Source organism: Argiope bruennichi, chromosome 5, assembly GCF_947563725.1.
Source record: "Argiope bruennichi chromosome 5, qqArgBrue1.1, whole genome shotgun sequence".
In the NCBI taxonomy this organism is placed as follows: domain Eukaryota; kingdom Metazoa; phylum Arthropoda; class Arachnida; order Araneae; family Araneidae; genus Argiope; species Argiope bruennichi.
In genome coordinates, this window is record NC_079155.1 from 128,304,992 (window position 1) to 128,324,938 (window position 19,947).

A 19,947-nucleotide genomic window follows, 5' to 3' on the forward strand; every position below is an offset into this window, starting at 1 on the left:
AAATACTAATGCATCTTGGAAATACTTTTAAAAAAATTCACTATAAAGTGACGATATATCATAAAAAAACTTGATATACTTTATTCTTTGAATTTAAAAACAGATAGGGCCACAAATAGGAACCTAAAGTTTAAGTAATGGGATCTATCAACTCTTGGATTAATCGTAAAATTTTTACAATGCTGGTTTTTTTTTATAACATTACAATTGTACAAAATTTCAAAACTCTAACCAATCAGGGAATGGATGAAGAAGAATCTATTACAAAATCCAATCTTTACAAGCACGAAACTGGCCATATTAAACACGTTCCTTTTTTGTATCCATATTTGAAGACTTGAGTTTCCCGAGTTTGTGCATCTTTCATTCGAAATCTCTCCCTCCCCTGTCATTGATCTCTTCTGGAGATACCTTGCTTTTATTATATTTTATGTTCCATGATTCAACGCAGCGCTTTATCTCATCTCAGACCGACCGCGCCAAGTCTCAGAAACCCATGGCACGGAGACGAAAGGCAGAGTAATGCCAGCCGGCTCCTCTGATGGCATAATCTTTTTCAGAGAATTTCCATCCTGCCCACTCAGAAAAAAGACACGAATCCCTTAAAGGAATCGTTTTAGATTGTCCCAGCAAGCACCGAAGGACCTATACCCCCCCCCCCCCCCCGGCCGTTATACCTGGAGAATTCTGATGAGTCGCGGAGGATTTTTTCATTGGATTGAAAGCAAACATCCGCCGATGCTCTTTCCCATTCACCTGCAGAGGGAGGAATGAGCATCGCCGCGCTCCAAACGAGGAGCGGATCCAGAGGGATTTGTCCGCGTTGAGGAGAGTGTTAAGTGCCGAAACACGGATCGGAGCGGGCAGATCAATCTTTAAAAATAGTGGACGATTTTAAGAGAAATCAAAGCAAACGATCAGAGATCTCATTTTCGGTACTATTTCAGTTTCTGAATACAGCAGTCTAGTTCCACACGTATTAACTTATTAAATATTTTATCTCTTCTAATTATGATTGCTATACCCTTAAGATATTCAAAAAACACTATTAACAAGCATTTTCATCACATAACTTAGTTTAAACAATACATTATTACTATAATTACTACTCCGTAAGTTGCTGCAATTTTTTTACATGAAACAAAAGCCAAGATATTTCCTTTTCTTATCACAAATCATAAAAAAAATTCTTGTCAATCAATTATTGATGAACGGAATTAAATGGAATGAAACGGAATTAATTAAAAAAATCAAACTAGTTTTAGTTTAAAAGGAAAACTGGTTTTCTTCTCAGTCCCCCAAATTTTTTAATATGCCTTTACGGAAAGAAATGTCCCTTTAAAGAATTGATTAATTTTAAACAGTTGTGAGTTCAACAACTCCTAAATTAAATATTCTTGCTTACAGAAAACTGTGTTGCAATAACCTGCCAGAAAACTCTGCATTTTAAAAGGTTCTGCATCTTGCTTACAATGTTTTTAATAAGTTATATCAGGAAAAAGCCTGCCATGTTGCCTCATACAATTATTACCGTATCTATTCTTTTTATACATTTAACACAAGTTTCTTTAGTATAATCGAAGAATAAAATATTTCTCTGTTCAAGAAGTTACCACAATTGAGAATAAAGCATTAAACACCAAGCAAATTTTCGAATTTCTCAATATATTATTTTAATCCTCTATTCGAAACATGCCTGGATACCCAGTTTTTCGGAATACCTGTCATAATGCAAGAAAATGTCAATTTTCTTTCATTGATTGAAAGTATTGATTTGAAAGTTTTTGTTGACTGCCAACATTATGCTTTTGATAGCGCTTTTATCAATTAAAACTCATGTTGAAAAAGAGGATTCAAACGAATGATTTCCCCTTTAAAAATAAATAATCATGCTCAAAAAGAATTAAAAGCACAAAAAATGAGATCACATTATTTGGATAAGAAAGTTTCAGAGGGTGCTGGTTAAGTTTTTGGTTCCCCCTTAGTTTTTTTTTTTTATGAAAAAAAATACATTTTTTTAAAAATAGAAAGCACCTGAAGAAAATTGCATCATATTATTAATGAATTCCAATTATTGCGTAGAAAATCGCATAACAAGTTAAGTCTAAGTGACAAGTTAAGTTAAGACACTGAAAAAAACTGAGAGTACAGCAGCTCTTCGACATGCAAATTCAACAGGCCCTCTCTCCAATGAAAGGTCCTTTCAAATCAAGAACCAACCATGCATTCATTATTTTCTATAAAAATTTTATTTTTCAAAAGAATGTAAAATTTAAGAATTTAAAATGCTGATTTTTTCCATAAGAACATTGGTCTTTAAAAATCTCTGAATGAGCTTTCAACAAAATTCGACTGGAAAACATTTTTTAGCATAGTTTTTCATACATAGTTTTGAAAACACATAAAACAGACAAAATTCTTACAAATATGCAATCCGAAGCATTAATCGAAAATCTTTGAATCATTTTCATTCACTTCTAAGCTATCAAAACTTTATTAAGCGTTTTACAAATTACCAAATATTCTGCAACAAAAAAATTTTTAATGTTGCTAAAATTCTTTAGAACAGAAAAAAATAACTTTCAGAAATTAGAAAAGGACGTCACTGTAACATCATTTTGTAGATTGTGAAAAGAGAAAATTTTATTCCAAGACCATTAAACTTCCTCCTAAGCCTCCTTCCAGTTCACAAAAATAGTTTTTCAGAAGTCCAATGAATTTCTTTTCATTTAAAAGAAACTGTTAGAAAAGGTTCAGTGTTGAGAAGCTTTCAGTTCTTTACTTTATTTCAAAACTTTTTCGTGAGTTCTTTTCTTAAATCATTAAAAAAAGAGTATAAAAAAGAGGATATTCTTAAAATGGCAGGGTATGAATCAGCAACATTTTCAACTTCATTGGCAAACAGACATGATCTTACCCGCTGCTGAACTTTGAAAGATTTTCCGTTCATTTCTCTCAACCATGGACAAACAAAACTGATATTTTGTGTAATTTATCGAGTTTCCAAAAAGATGATACAGCCCAAAAGAAAGCTGGATCTTGAACATTTACATTACACTGGATTTGAGAGTTAGGTATCACTGAAGCCTTACAGTCAAACGTTTTTATTTTCTTTCACACCCAGAGTAAGCGATGTCGAAAAGCTCGACCTCAAATTGTCGATGAATTTGATGGTGCTCACTTCCTCGAATCGGAAAGAAAAACCGATTTTTGGCATTTTATCTGTCTGCAATGAACACGATGAATCGGACATAAAAAGAAATTTAATCAAGATTTTATCATGATGCTTGAATTTTGCAACAAAGCGCTGACAGTCTATCGGCCATGGGCTTGCGAATGCAGCAAGCAAAATATTCAACAAGCTATGTAAGTGAAATTCGGCATACCAAAAAGTGGGAAATTGGGCAAATTTGCATCAAAATTTGTGCAGAATCGACCCATGGGAAGGGTAAAAAAATTATGCGTTCGATTTCCTCCCTTCTATGAATGCTTCTTCAGTATGCATTTACTTGAAATGGCAGCTGATTTTTTTATTATGTTACGAAATCCAAACGGATGAAAAGATTAATACATTCGATGCATTATTATAATTTAATGAAATCAGGATAAGGATGAAATAAAATGTTTTAACTATTTAAAGACGCTATTTGCTTGTGACAGTCGTACGAAAGATGGATTTTCATTTCCCTCTCTGCGAATTTATAAGTATCATGCTGAAACAATCCTCTCATGTTTCTCCAAAGAAATGTATTAAAGCATGCTTTTAATAGTGCACTAAAAATTAATTTGTACGTTATTTTGTAATTTTTAGTTTTTAATTTTCATGAATATTGTAAAATTATTTTTAATTACTTCCAAGTATGGAATCTAAATTGTTCAAATGAATCTATTAACTGATAATTAAAAGTAATCGTCTGTATACAAGTGTGCAAAACTTTAAAACGGTGACATATCAAAAAGTGAGTGAATAGTCAGTTACAAAATCCCACTTTTACAGGCATAAAGCAATTCAAGCTGAATTAAAGTTTAATTTGTAACATCCTTTCTACAGATGTTATTTCCGAATAAAATGTTTCTATTTATGTTTTATGTTTCAATAGTTATTCGGGACTTTAAAAAGAGGGAAATAAAAATTTTGATTCCGTTCATTTAGTATTTGAAAATACATTCAAGAAGATGTATTTAAAAATCTCTAGCTTTATCATGTTAATCTATTTTCCTTTTTTTATTCTTGATACTTTGGAATTTAAATTTGTTTATTTTGTTAAATTTGGTATTTTTTATTTTTCTTTTAGAATTTTTTTAAAAGAGCATTAAATCTCCCATTGCATTTCTTCGCTAAAACTGTTTTAAAATCTTATTACTGCTTCTGAATTGTAGGCACAGAACTCTAAGTTATTTTCAAAGGATATAAATTGCTTCATCTTTCTATAAAATAAAAAAAAATTATAAAAGCAGTTTTTTAAAATACACTTCTAATAGGCTAGTAATGAGAAGAAATATTTTTATATTATTTATGTTATACTTTGCCTTTAATTTATAATTTATTAAAATTAATATAGCGTCCTGAAGTCTAATATTTTCCCCTAACCGGCGGTACTACTTGTATGGAATTACAATTTTACTAAACAAATTGATAATTAAATGATGAAAATGCGAAACAAAATAGATAGTTATTAAGACTCACAAACAAGAGCATAGAAAATCAGAAGTTTCGCAAATCAGTAAGTGAGCAAAACAGTAAGTGAGCAAAACAGTCGGTTTCAAAATTCAATGTTTACACGCATGGAACAAGTCAAATGAAATTAATTTGCGTAAAAATAATTAAGGCTGGCCAATGACGATGACATTTCGAATTAAACGAGTCATCCTGGCAATTTTCATCATTTGCTCACTGTCAAAAGAACACATAAAAATGATATAATTCGTGATTCTATGTTTATAACGATTTGCATATGTAGATTTTGCATTCTAAAGTGCATTAGAAAGAGTGCATTTGTGAACAGAATCATAAAATTCCAAGTTAAATCTTTTTTTCTTTTCCTTTTCAAACCTTGCGAAAATGAGAGACCAGGAAATGGTAATGTCAGGAACTTCGATGTACCAATCCTCCTCCTCGACACTTCCTGCGCGGAAACATCATTCCGATTTCTTTGTAATGAATTGTGTAGTGCATCGTTTGCAGCTAACAGCATTCCATTTTCTGTCCATCAGAACAAAGGAGTTATGATGAGCCCCATCTTCGAGCTAATCCGTTTAAGCTGACGATATCCTGCTCCCAAGGAAAATCACTAATCTTGTCCCATTAGCCGCTCTGCCCATTACCATGGAAGCTCGTCAGTCGGCATTTGCTCAGTGAGAAGAGGCATGATGGGAAATTCTATTATTACCTTTCTCCGCAAGATGAACAGTGACCCCGAATCCAGAAATGCCATTTCTGCATTGCGGGATGCAAGATGCGAACGGCCCAAGGAACGAGGAAAATAATTGGCTTAATAGATTGATAAAACAGTGAAACTTCGCTGATGCGAACGATTTTGAGTTAGCTCGTCAATATTTGGAATTTTTTTTCTGCGAGCTCACCCTTTAATTTTTTTATTAACGTGATGTTAAGATGCTGCTTACGATTCCATTGCTTTGTTTCAAACCAAAACCAAAACCAAAAATTGTAAAAAGTTTGAAATTATTTTCTTATTTATATCTTCAAAAATCAAAAATGAATAATTTTAAAGTCCCTTCATCTATTCATTACTGCTCGAAAAATACCTGCCCAAATTTTGACATATGTTCGAAAATGCTACGTTTAAACGGTAGAAGACAGACGAGGATATCGCACAATGGCATAAAGCTTTGTGATTCGTAAAAGACATGAATTAAAAGTGGAAAATCAACAGATGAGAACTCAAAGATAACAATATTCCATTTCAAACAAGTGTGGGAATATACTTGCATTTAATCTTGGTTTTTTAAAAAAAGAACCTAACGTCATTTGTTGATAGATATTTTTAAAGAATTATCGTAACATTTTTTTAGACATAAATCATGTTGTTTATTTTAGTTTTATCTTACAAATGTTATATTCGAAATAGTGTATAATATAAATTAAAATTCTTTATTTATTTACTAAAATGCTTTAAAAATGAAAATATAATTAATTATGAATTTTCTCCTTTCAAATCCTTTACTGAAGGAAGCAATTATTCTTTTCTTCGTTCATTTATTTGATACTGTTTCTTGAAAAGCTAAATATTAAAAATAAATTTAAAAATTGTCGTTTCCTCTTATTGTATCGATTTTAAAGCTCAAAATTCAAAACTCTGCGAAAATAGAATTTTCAATTTTTGTTCCGATTAATAAAAAAAGAATTTTTTTTATCGCTATCAAATTATTTGAATTTTTACTCTACTTCAGCTTTAAACTACTTTTTCCAATTTAATATTACGTTCACGAATTTGATAGCTATTGAATTCCCACAAAATTAGTCGTAGGAAAGATTCAATTTAATATTTAAATACATTTTAATTGGAACATAAATTTATTTAAACTTTAATGACTTTGTGGGGCTATATATTTCCAGTTAATGAAAATTCGAAAAGACAAACAGTTCTCAGATTCTTTTTTAAACCAATTCAAATGCACACTTTTATTTAATTTTACTCGTTTCTTGTTTCTGAAGATGGAATTCTGTAATAATTAATTTAAAACTCTTTTTCTAATAGATCGCCGTTCAAAAAATGTTGTACACTTATTGTGTTTCCGATATATAAAGCTATTTTTATGTTTTACGAATTAAGTTTCAATTAACCGTTTAATTAAATCTAATTTCTTTTCTTCAAGATTAGCACTTCCCGGGAGGGAAAGGTCCCTGATATTTATAATAATGATTTAAAAGCTGAAAACCGAAGTGTAGAAAATTATTAAGCAAAAACCTTTTTACTGGCGCTCTAAGAAATCGAAAATCATTTGAACAGAAAACTAATTTCTATTTTTTAACTACTTTCTTTAGTTTTATTCTTTAATCATCTAATTAATTAATTCTTTAATTATCTATCTATCTAATTATCTTATTCTATCTATTTTTCAAGTCACTTTCATTTGTTTATAATGACCTCCAGAATTTTGACAAAAAATCGTGAGTTCGAAATGAAACCTAAAGATTTAGAGTGCTGAAAACAATATGTAACCACACAATAAATCATTAAAATGAGAATTTCTGAATAATTATTAAAGATGAAAAAAATACTGTGAATTATTTTAGTCTTTAATGAAGTTAAATATTCCAATTAACTTAGAATATGGCCATCAGTAGGTTCTCGATTTTACATTTGTGATTTGATTTCTAGAATTTTGTTAACAAAATTTAATTGCTACTTTTTAATACACTAATTGAAGATGCTTTTTAAAAATATTTTATCAAAAATTCTTACTTTCTTTATAAAATTATAATTAAACCTTAAATATAAAAATAATATTAAAGCCAAATGATTTCAAATTAAAAAGAGACGAATAAAGTTAAAATAAGTACATAAAGTAAAAATGAATGAAAGCAAACAATTTTAATTAAAAGATGCTGAATGCATTTCAAATGAGTGAAGACCTTTTAAAAGGCAGCGATGTTAAACATAAATGAAATCAACGCACTTGATGTGATGGTTTTATTCTGACTCGATATTTTAATTAGCAAGAAGATGCGAAATAATAAGGAGAATTCCGTATTTCTATGTTTGAGAAAAAAAAAGACGGTTAAAGAATTTTATTCAGAGATGATTCTAAAGGATTCTTCATGAATTTGGTTACAGCCTTTTAAAATTGAAAGGATGACCATGAAATTTATTTCCGTCAATGCTGATGAATCATCACCAGAGAAGAAAAAAAATAATGATCCGAAACTCAAATTTAAGAATAAATTGAAGCATTTTTTAAAGCAAATTTTTATTATTGTACTAAACAATAGAATTTTTTACTCTTTGATTTATAACTAAACATGGTGAAAATTACTTAATCTTATAACTAATTGTTGCTCAAATTCACCATCTAGTAGCTCTAGTAGAGCGGTGTAAAAATTAAATCATATGAATAATATATTGGTAACGAAATTCTAATAATATTAAAATAAAGGACTAAAATCGAGATCACACAAGTATGTGAAATTTTAGAACCGAAGCGCATTCTCAAATGTAAGAAAAAAAGATTACACTTTCCACCTTTACGAACATGAAACGCATAAAGTTAAATAAATAAAAAAAGGAGGCAAATGAATACAAATTACTTCTGAATATGCATGGAATATTTTAGCTAAAGAAGCCATTCTAGTTTTGCTCCAAATAGTTTTGTTGACTGCATGAATCTCTTACTTTAAGACCTTTTTAAAAGAATTATTGGATTTCCTTTCCTCTAAGTAAAATCCGAAGATTTCATTTAATTTCAATTGAAAGTATTTAATTAAAAGCTTAAAAAAATTTCTCTATTGCAACTATTTTATAAACGAAGTTTATATGAGAGAATGCTTGCATTTCTGCTCCTCTTCAAAAACATTTTAAGATTCCAGTTTGAAGTCTAACAATGTAAAAATGACTCTAAATCTTTCGGTAATCTTAAGGGGTGGGTTGAAAGAATGAATTAAAATCTTTCTGTAAAAAGGACCAGTGAATTTACTAATACAAAAATATTGTACCAAATAAGGCATACTATCAAGGTTTAATAAACTGAATACCCACGATAAAAAAAACGGATGAATGGAGAATCCTTTAATGGCTTGCTGTTGATAACAATGTAATTGGATGACAGTGCACTACTTCAATATTTATAATTTAATAACTATCAGTAAGCCGATCAATTTTGTCAGTTTTGGTTTTATACTAGAAACACTAGCAAGGCCTCTGAGTTTAGGAATGATTGCGAAATTTTATACTATTTATAGAAATGAATAATGTATATGTTATCGACGAAAAGGGACATAATTAAAATAAAAGATGTTTTCTTCATTACTAATAGAAATGATTTTAAAAAAGTATAATTAAATTTATTATTATTGATTTTCAGACAAAAAGCAATAAAAAAAAAAAAAACTCCTGATTCTACAAATGTTAAAAGACTCAAGACGCACGCTAGCTATATTGTTGAAAAACTGGCATATGCCCATTTCACATTTCGAGAAACGAAGAAAAAAAAAAATGACTCCATAACTTCCAACATAATTTTCACTAATAAAAATATTTCATTTTAAACACATTTTTCTTTCTTCTTCCGTGGTCGAAAACCGCATTTTATTTGAACGCGAAAACAAATTCTTTTTAAAGAAATGGGGGAAAATCTGATTCATTTTTCTCGAATGCACGACTAAGGAGCTTAGGTTCGGGAACATTTTTGAAAGGAGATAGATCCCGTAAATCCGAAACGAAAGAGAGGCTTTGTGGGAGTTCTTCGAAGGAGGAAATAGTGGTCGTTCGAATGAACACGGTGCACGGGAGAAGAGCTCGTGGCGGAATCGAGATAACTTAAGCGTCACTTCTTACCTTTTAAAAATGCATAAAATTTTCTGAAGTCTGTACATTTCAGCATGGCGGAGGAAATAAATAGCAGTTTTTAAAATAAAGGATTTTTGTAAAGCGAAAACACATTTTCATTTCTGCACAGTCCTTTGATGAAGAAAGTTACTGGTGTATTAAAGTATCGACTTGCCAATGTTCATTTGTTTGCTTAAAAATCTCTTCGAAGCTTTCTGTCTCATATACAGAGATAATTATAAAACAACTTCACCTCGATATTTAAACGAATCTCTACATTTCAGAACTGTCCGAGTCTGAAAAAAATATTTTGGATACTTTTTCTGCTTTGTGGACAATATAATAACGCAAGGGCGCAGTGAGTAGAACGGGCGAAATTTGGTACATAGTCTTAAAAACAAAATTCTAGGTTTCCGTGATATTTCGCATCAAATCTTATCAAAGGGTTTTGCTGTCTATCCGTCTGAGTATTTGGGGAAGAGATATCCCAAAAATTTCAAAAAGGCGTGCTTTACTTTAAAAATCATAGACGTATGTCGCATTTCCGTTCGTCCATAATTTGATTACCTATTGGTCGGTCGATTCAGTTAGAGACCGGTCGACGATAACTCAGAAAGGCAGCGTAAACAAATGGAATTTGTAACTGCAATAGATCTACACACAATTGATTAAAAAGACTTCGGTTTTCTGCAATGCAGATTGACGACACCAGAGTGTGGAAGTGAAAACGAAGGACCTGGGATATTCTCACTTCTGTTGAATGTCGGTTTTCTCGCACCTATGGCGTCTTCGTGGCAGGTGACTCATAAGTGCTTGCAATTCAGGTTTTATAAAGAGAAATGAACAGGATCCGCTGCATTTTGGAAGCTGAGGGGTGAGAACATACCTTGCAACTATGAGTGGTAATTTTGATACATTTATCTGTCGCAATTTCATCAGCGAAAAGTCAGGAAAGAATTGAAAAAATTAGGGGCAGTCGAGTGCTAAGATTTCTTGCTAAGTGTAATCGTCACGTATCCATGCTTAACAATAATTGCAACAGTTTAGGTACCAAAGCGAGGTCTTACAAATGAATGAACATTAATATTCATTCATTGAATAGTAATCTAAATAATATGTGCTTACTTTTCAAACTCTGGAGACATAATTCATATTTTACACCGAGATGATAGTAAGATTGATGCAACAAAAACTAAGCTCCGATCTAATTTATGCAAAAGAGCTTATCATGTCTCTTAAATATTTCAATGAAACGCAAAGTAGTAGAACATGAATCAAATTTTCTAAGCTCCAAAGAACTGTGATAAATGCTGTTTTAAATATAGATGAAGTTGTGCCTCGCTCAGCCTCTGTGCTTAGGTACTATATCACAGCTTCCATTGTGACAGGATCATTCGATTGCCGAGAAACTGATATTAATAAAAAGCTCCTTCCTTGCCATTACGGAAGCAGGCGAACTCATATTTGAGCGTGGAGGTGAAATTTGACAGATCGTAATTTAGAAAATTCTATCCCTCCCCCTACCGGCACGAAGATAGCTTGCATGTGGCTGTTTCCAACAAACAATTTTAGTCGTGAGAGAAGCTACTGAATTTCAGATCGCTGCTGTTAAGTGCTCTTAAGCAACTCTTGGCGACATCTTTAAATGATTCTTCTACTAAATTTTCTCTCCAAATCAATAATTCTTGTAATGCAATAGTCGGGATGCTGTTACTACACTGCGCAGTAATGTATTTTCACATAACCAATATTTAGTATTTTAATTAGGTTTAAATAATTTAATGATCATTTACTAAAAATTCAGAGTTAGATTTGTGTATTAAGTTAGGCGAATTTTTAATTAAATTTTTTAGTTTAACAAATATTTAATTTTTAATTTAAAATAAATCTTGTAATAAATTTAATGAATCATTTTTTTATTTATCAATCTTTTTTTAATCTAAAGATTTAAATAGCTGCGGAATATCAATAAAAATTCCTGAAGTATAAGGTTATAGTAAATAGCCTGTAAGGAAAGATAATTGTTTTTGATATTTATGTAAAAAATTAATTACTCAATATTTTTTTAATAATTTATTATTTATCTTTCACAATTATTTTTCCTTTATTATTATTATTATTTTTCACAGGAATCCTCCCTTCTCTATTTCTGACACCAGTTTTCTACAATCCTTACAAGTTGTGTTGTAGAAAAAGTAAACACCATTGGGTATTCTTGCCGTGCATGCATTTTACTACCTTTATTGGACGCTATATTATGTAAAAGATTAAACCAAACAGTGTTTCAATTTATATATTGAAAAATTTGGAATGTTTCAGTTCTTATGCACGAACCATATAGGGCTTGCATTTTTTGAGTTTGATAAGATTCATCTTTGCTTATTTTGGTTCTTTACAAGTTTTTTATTCGTTCTACATGAAATCCTGTCTCTATTTTTATTGACTCTAAGAAGCAGATTGAGAATCAGTGAAATAGATCTATGTAACTATGGATAATTGCCTGAAGCAAATGAATCCTAAAAAAAATGGCAATGCCACTATTTCCCAAAGTAGGCAGATGAAATCTGGCAAAGCAGGGGTTACTCTGCCACCTGGCAAATTTCGCGACGAAACCGTCAACAAGACGGTCGTCTTTCTGAATGTCGACGTCTGTGGGAACACGGCAATTCAAAAAGTAGATGAAAGAAGCTTGATGTATCGCCTTGAAACAAGCTATGATCAAAACCATCAAAGAGCACTCTGCCCATATGTTTGTTAATTTGATAAATCGAAGCATCAAATTACTTGAAAAACAAAACGTAGTTATGAGTACTAAAACTGAATTTCAGACTAAATTCTACTTGGTTATCTAATTATCTACTTACTTATCTGAAATTCACTTTCAGTTTTTACCGTACGATGATGCCATTCTACAGATTTATACATGAAAGCTGCTTCCTGTTATTTAACAGGTGGGGTGCTCTTCCCTCTCGCACATGGTGCGCTTCGTAGGGCAGGCGAAGAAACTGAATATGGCTTTGGGACAACTTCGTCTTGACTGAGCCGAGTCAAAAACCTAGCACAAATCTGTAACTTTTATGTGAAGACCAGATTCTTTTTATAGCAATACATAAGAATAAGAAGTACCATTTCAGGTGCACGAGAAGGGAGGCTTACCCGGCTTAAAGGCTTAAAAGCTAATGTAGATCTATATTTGTGATCGCAAGACTATATACAAAATTTTAGTTACCAAAGATGTTGTCTAATTTTTTAGTTCCGGCAATGACGCAATTTCGAAAGAAGAATCGCTTTAACCCGGATAATTAAAATATGACATTGCTACTTCTACCAATAATTTAAAATTGCCGGTAAACGTATTCATTTTAAATTTAGAATTCATTCTTAACATATTTTGCAAAGTTAAAATCAATTTTTCTTTCAAATATTCTGCGGGATAATGTTACTCACATAAATAAAAATTTTAGATAAAAAAGACAGGCCTTTTGTCAGATTTCAATCAAAATTAAAAAAAAAAAACTTACAATTTTAGTAAATACATAACATGTTAAATTTCACCCGTTTTGTACCTTAAGTTATCGTGTCTACAGGCCAATAAGCAAATGTAACTCCAGAAAGGCACAATCAAAAAAGTGTCACGACAAAAGATAAAAATTATGCATTTAGATGTGAGATGCGGGTACTTTTGATATGCGGCAAGAGCAGTCAATGAGTTTTGTAAATTCTTCGGAATTCAGAAATATCATGCACGAATTAGACATTTTTCATACAATTTTTCTTAATGACTCATTTTATATTTGTAATGGTGGAAATTTGTAATCTATGTTTGTTTGTTTGTTTCGTCACTCTTTTCTTTGTGAACAAGAGTTTTTAATTTTGTTCAAGTGGATGTTGTTAATGGTGAATCATTCTATTACTAGAATTTTCATAGCTAAATTATGAGTTAATCTATTCATTTTAATCAAATTTGGTTAAGTGATTTCAAAAGTCCAATTATTAAATTTATAAAAATAATTTATGAGCATAAAGTGAAAAATTTAAATACAAAAATATCTACTCATTAATACACACTATTAAAAGAGTGTTTTAAACATTGTTTTTAATAAGATTGCTTCAAATACCTTTCCATTCACCTAATTTATTATGATTGAAAAAGAAAAGAGAGTTCGAAACCGGTGCAAAGAAATGAGAGTTAAATAGTGATAATAAAATCTCCCGAATGCTTTAAGAAGTCGTTAAGCTCCTCTCAAATCTTTGTAGAATGTGGCTTAATAGCGGACAATTCTCCAAATCCTACACTGTGCTTCAAAAATCTTTTAGAAGGACAGCGGGAGAAGTTACCAAATATTTCCAAAGTAAATAATCTTTTTCCCCGATTGAGAAAAAAAAAATTCCAAAGTTCCTTCTGAAAGAAAAGAGAAAATCGAATCTTTCTTTTCTTTTCCTCTTTTTTTTTTTTTTTTTTTTTTTTTTTTTTTTTTTTTTGGTAATCTTTGAATTGGAATTAAATAAACGTTACTTAACGGAAAGCATTCATGAAGATAAAACTCGACTGAATGTACTTTCAGATGGTAAAGATAAAGTCTTAATTTTTGGAATTAAAACAACTTTTTAAAATGCACTTCTTTTGGAATTAGTAGTTGTTTTTATTTAAAAATTTTCTGTTCTTTAACTTATAATCCATTATTAAATATAAGCTGTCCGCTCTAATCGGGGTTAAACAGTAAATTTCAAAACCATAAAGCATAGGAATTATTTCCAATTACAAAATTTTTAAAATAATGTAAAAAGTGAAAATGCTTGAAAAAATGCAGCTCGCGTGTTAAGATGGCATGCCGAATATCGTATACCTCACTCGTTGCGTTTCTTTTTCTTGGGGGGGGAGGGGTAGTATATTTTCAGATCTACATAATTTCAAAAATACTCATTGAATCTTGAAAATCTTAAATGTGAAAATTTATCAAAATCTAATAACCGAATATTTTGAGGAACATAATACGCTCATTTTTGTAAAAATAGTTTTGCTGGTTCTTGGTATGACCAGTTGGTGTTCTTGAATTGAAGTTAAATTTGTTATTTTGAATTAAAGCCCTCTAACCGAATAATTTCAAAGTGGAGTTATAATGGTGTTAATCTTTGAAAAAAACAGATGAACTTAAGTTATATAAATGCTTCTTATCAATAAAATTGTGAAGACAAAGAATGTAAAATAAATTTTAAATGAGTTTGACAATTCGATAGATTTCTAAAGACAAAATCCAATATAATTTCTATAAAATTCAAATATACCCAAGATCAGCCTCGCAAAAGTGGACTGATCTTGTTGACTCAACAAAAGTTGACTACGAAGTTGACTCCTTGACAATCAAACAATACGCTGAATGAGTTCAAAAATCTCTAGACACATATCAAGAGTAATGGTGAAATAATTACTAAATTTCATTCATCTTATCTCGATAATTTTAAGTTTTCATTTTCATATACACTGGAACGAACATTCCGATGATAAAAATGTCTGCCGAATTTCATTCTAGTTGGAAAACAGAAATCTGGATGTTTGATGTTAAGATGACGTATCAAATCATATAACTTGTTCAAATATAGTGTTCACGGAAAGGCAGAATTACAAAGATCTTTTTTTTTTTTCTGGGACAATTGCATTCATAAAAAAAAATCGATTGTGACCTCTCCGATTATAGTTCTATGTGAACAGGATAACACAGAAATGCTTCGAGCTAGAAGAATTAAATTGTATTATGGTTTAAATAGGATTAAATTGTTAACTTTACACAAAATGTGCAGTTTTCTATCAAATTTTGAGCGAAATCTGGCTTCTATCCAAGTCTAATTGAACACTTAACAACAAAATGTGAAATTCTAGAACGATAACATCTGGTGCATAATTTCGTATGAAATTTTGAACTAAATCTGTCAACAGGTTGGCCGTTGATCGATCTGGCTGTAAACGTATTAACACAAAAAAATTAAATGAATGAAATTTTGTATATGATCATATTGATGAAATAGTAGTTGATTCCAGTCGGTTGAAAAAAAGTTCTAAAATGCATACTCATTTTTTTCCATTATATTAAGAAAGATAAAACACTCATGTAAGATATTCTGAAAAATAAAATCCGAGCACTCACAGCGTTTACTTCCTTGTCCAAGGTCCATCATTTTTATATTGCGGGATAATACTTTTATCAGGTAGTATGAGAGAAAATTTTAAAAAGACCCTATTTGAAGATGGCAAATATCCCCCTCTTTTATACTTTTTAAATGAGAAGTTAAATTTTTTACGTGTTAAATCGTTATTATCTCCTCAAATGAGAAAAGGAAAATGAGAAGAAATACTTTTTCTTTTCCACAATGAAAATGCAATCATGGAAATAAAACTAACTGAATAAAATTTTAAATGAATGAAATTAGCTGAATGTACATTTTTCATTAAATCTGCAGATTTCTATAAAGTGCTGGAAGTCTCTGAGAAATCTGCGTTTTCTTTTATCAATTTGAGCAAAGGCAAATATTTATACGAATGATACAACTAACCTTATAAACGTATCGTTAGAATAGCAAATCAGCATTAAACGACAAAGACGAATAAGATTCATTCTGTACTTTTTCTACCGACTTAATAGATTTGAATCAAACTTTAGTCCAACTGGAACTCCGTTTTCTTCACGGCATTCTGAAGCCCTTTAGCGTACAAGTAAATCTCGAGGCGAACTCTCCCCCCCCCCCGGTTTTATTGCTATATATTGAGTTATTTCTTCAGCTGTCACAACGTTTAATTCAATTCAGTTTTTGTAAATTTAATTAACATACTTTAACTTTTAATAACTTAATGGATGGAAATCTCTTGATATCCTGGTAATTTTAAAAATGTATTGCAATCATTGGGCAAATTTGGTTCACATCGACATACGTAGGTGCCTGAAAACACTCCAAAGCCAGAGTCAGCAAAGAATCTTGATTGAAGCGATTTGTTTCTTTTTGATCTGAAAAATTGGTTTGGAGTTATATTGACGTAACACAAAGCCTATCTGAAAGACGCTTGATGACGAATTGGACAAGTAAGATGGAATTTTTCAGCATGGCAATCCAAATCAAAGTCACAGAGGTTCAGGTCTGGACTTTTCTGATGTGAATTCGTTTACAATAGTATGGAATTTCTGTATCTATTACAATAATAAATAGCCTTCGATTAAAGAACTGAAATCGGCCAATGATTATCGAACTTGGGAACATTCGGCTTGGACCCAAACCAGAAATGGTAAAGAATTTAGTATTATCGAAAGGATACACTATATTTTGAACAATTTAATCTATAGAAACGATAATTAAATACCAACTTTTTTATTTTTATTCGACAAGGGAAAAAAATTGTCTCTGATTCTCAAACTTTTGATTAGTTTGTTTCTGTATTTTTGCTGAATTCTATGGATGAAAATAAGATTTAAATCACAATTCTATCAAATAAAATTTTCGGTTTTAAATGCATACGGGAATTTAAATTAGAATCAATATTTAAAGGATAATATTGAACGGAATGTCGTATTTTAACTTGTAACGAACGCTGCAAACTTAAATGCAACTTCACGTTGATTTCACCCTTTGATAAGAAATTTCTGTTTACGATGCCGACTCATTATTTGATACAGGCCGTAAACATTTTATTGCTTTCAAAGTTAATAGAAAAACTCTCATGCGCAGAAAATTGATGAGCGACATCAGCCATTTTAGCTGTCCTTATGGATATTACAACCCTGTTGCTTCGTTATCGAAATACTTAAATTTTATAGCCAGAATAAGTGTTTTTCATCGATATTCTCAGTTCTAGAGAATATTTTCGTTATTAATCTCCACATTAAAAGAAGAGAAAATCGAATTTTGTGGCATACATCATTTTTTGGTCAAACATGAACCGAAATTTCTTACTCTTTCATCAAAATCCCAAATGCATTTTATCAGTCACCTAAATAAACTGCCAATACGAAGTTTTTAACGTATAATGGATTTTAAGGTGGACGCTTATCGGTTCTTCTGGTAGATGAAAACTTATTGGTTTTTCTTCGCACATGAGTCGTGTTTAGCAGCATTGCACCTCCTAAAACTTAATGTTAATTTTAAATAAAAAGGATTTTAAAAATTGTAATTTTTTTAAGAAATAATTTTATATATTAAACCTTTCTTTCCCCTTCATTTCTTTCCTTCCTCTTTTTCTAGCGGTTGAAAATTTCATGCGTCCAGCTGGTCTCATTTTTGAATTATTATTCTGACAGACAGTCATAAATATATGATCAAAAGAATTCGGTCATTTTAGAATTTAATACATTTTTGATAATTACTTCAGAAAACAAGGATAACTGCCCGATCACGCAACGAAGATTCGTCGAAGGGCATTTAGACAACCAACCAGAAAGTGATATGTATTTGCCCTAAATTAAGGTTTTCGTTAAAAATCCGAATTTTTCTCTTCAATGTTTTTTGCTTATAACGCGTTCAATCAAATTGAGCGAAACTAACAGAATACGTGAAAATATGCCAGCCGAGTCTTTTATTGGGATTCAAAGAAAATTCTGTGAATATTTGGAAGGAATATTAGTAATCGTAACAACTAACATTTAACGGCACATGTGCAAAACGAAGCCTCTTTTCTTCATCATTTCAACGCCAGACACTTAGGGCCATTTATTTAAAAATTCGAATTGAATGGCTTTGAAATTCAAACAGATGGCGCTGTTTGACCGGGATTTCAATTGCTCTCAAATAGAAAAAGTTTTTTTTTTCACAAATTGATGTTTTTAAAACTTGAATCTTCGAATAGTTACATTGAATTGTATAAAGATTAAAAATATGTTAAATGCCCATGCATACTTCATTAAATAATTCATTTGAAGTCCAGAAAATTAAGCATTATAAATATTAACTTAGTGCCATTGTTTGTATGCATATTATATCGTTTTCTGTATCTTATATCATAGGTTCCCAAACTGTGGGTAGAGATAAGACCTTGAATATAAAAGCAGTCAATCCCTTAACGAATGGGTTCCAAATGTGATAGGTATTTACAGTTTGGATGTTAAATTTGGTTATCCAATTTTTATCGATTTATGTTTTGTAGTTATCGTATTAACTGTATCGAACTGTAACTATTATTGTATTCGAACTGCCGAATGGACAGATTTCCAATGAATGAATTCTGCTCAAAATGTGACAGAAATTTGTAAATTTGATGTAAAGACCCTATGCGGAATTTTAAGTTTTGCTCAAAGCGGTTTTCAGTTATCTTGTCACAGACAGACATAACTCCAAATATGTGTGTACACGTTATTTTTTTAATTCAAGGAGGTTTGAAACGTGGAGATTCCTCAAAATCCCGAGGTCGAATTTTTTGACGATTACAATAGTTCCTCTATACTTCGTAAACGAGAAAGTAACAACAACAAAACCCCCCATTACATCTATAATTTTCATTCCTGATTTCCTGTTCACATTTATGTACGAAAGAATAGTGTTATAGGTTTTTAGATATGAGATTTGGTGTATTTTTTTATGTATTATGTTTGTTAAGCGACTTATTTCATGGGTATATGAATTATTAATATCGTTAACACACTGACTGCCGTATGGTTCATTTGCGATTACTATTATCATCTGATTGTACGGTCCTATCATCTCATAGACGATCCCTTTTTCTGTCTACTATAATTAAAAGATAACAAGGAAGAGGTCAACTGATTATATAGATAAGCCGAATAGTGCGCAGGAGTCGTGGCTGTTAATAGATATTCTAAAGTCATAAATCTATTTAATCAGTTTTTTTTTTCAATAAGAAAATGATATATATATTTTTTTATTTTAAGAATAGAATTATTTTACATTATTTTATTCATTTATGTGTCATTAATGGAATGACATTCTAATGAGCTAAATGATGCAAATACTGTAAGAATCATTAGAGTCGTCTTCAGCTCCAGTAATAAAGCTCAAATGTATTTTTTAAGCCACACATTCGAGCATTTTAGTTTACTTTCTCTATTATTTTTAATGTTAAAGTTGTTCTTCTTTCATGCGTGTAAGAAGGAGCGTAAATGGTTTTTTTTTTTCATTTTGAAATTATAATTGTTATGCGATGCATGTAGAATGTGAATGAATATTTCAGACAGCTGCAATGACTTTCCTTTTTTAAAAATATTTTTTAATCTTGAATTTTAAAAGAAAATATAAGTTTTTCTAAATTTAAGAGAAAAACCTTTATAGCAATTTATTCATTAGTTATAATTAGCTAAACTTCCATTTATAAATTTTTCTTTTTTATTACAAAAAAATTTCTTTATGTTTATGCACCAAAATTTAGCTTAAATATCAACGAATTTTCTGTATATCAAGCATCTAATATTCGCATTACATTTTCATAAAAAATAATTACTTATTGGAA

At 30.6% G+C, this 19,947-nt stretch overlaps 1 long non-coding RNA gene across 1 annotated transcript in view; it reads left to right on the top strand.

The window, feature by feature from the left end:
• The window catches only part of LOC129969133 (uncharacterized), a 67,879-nt gene that overhangs the window by 41,375 nt on the left and 6,557 nt on the right, over positions 1–19,947 (top strand). The window lies entirely within an intron of this gene.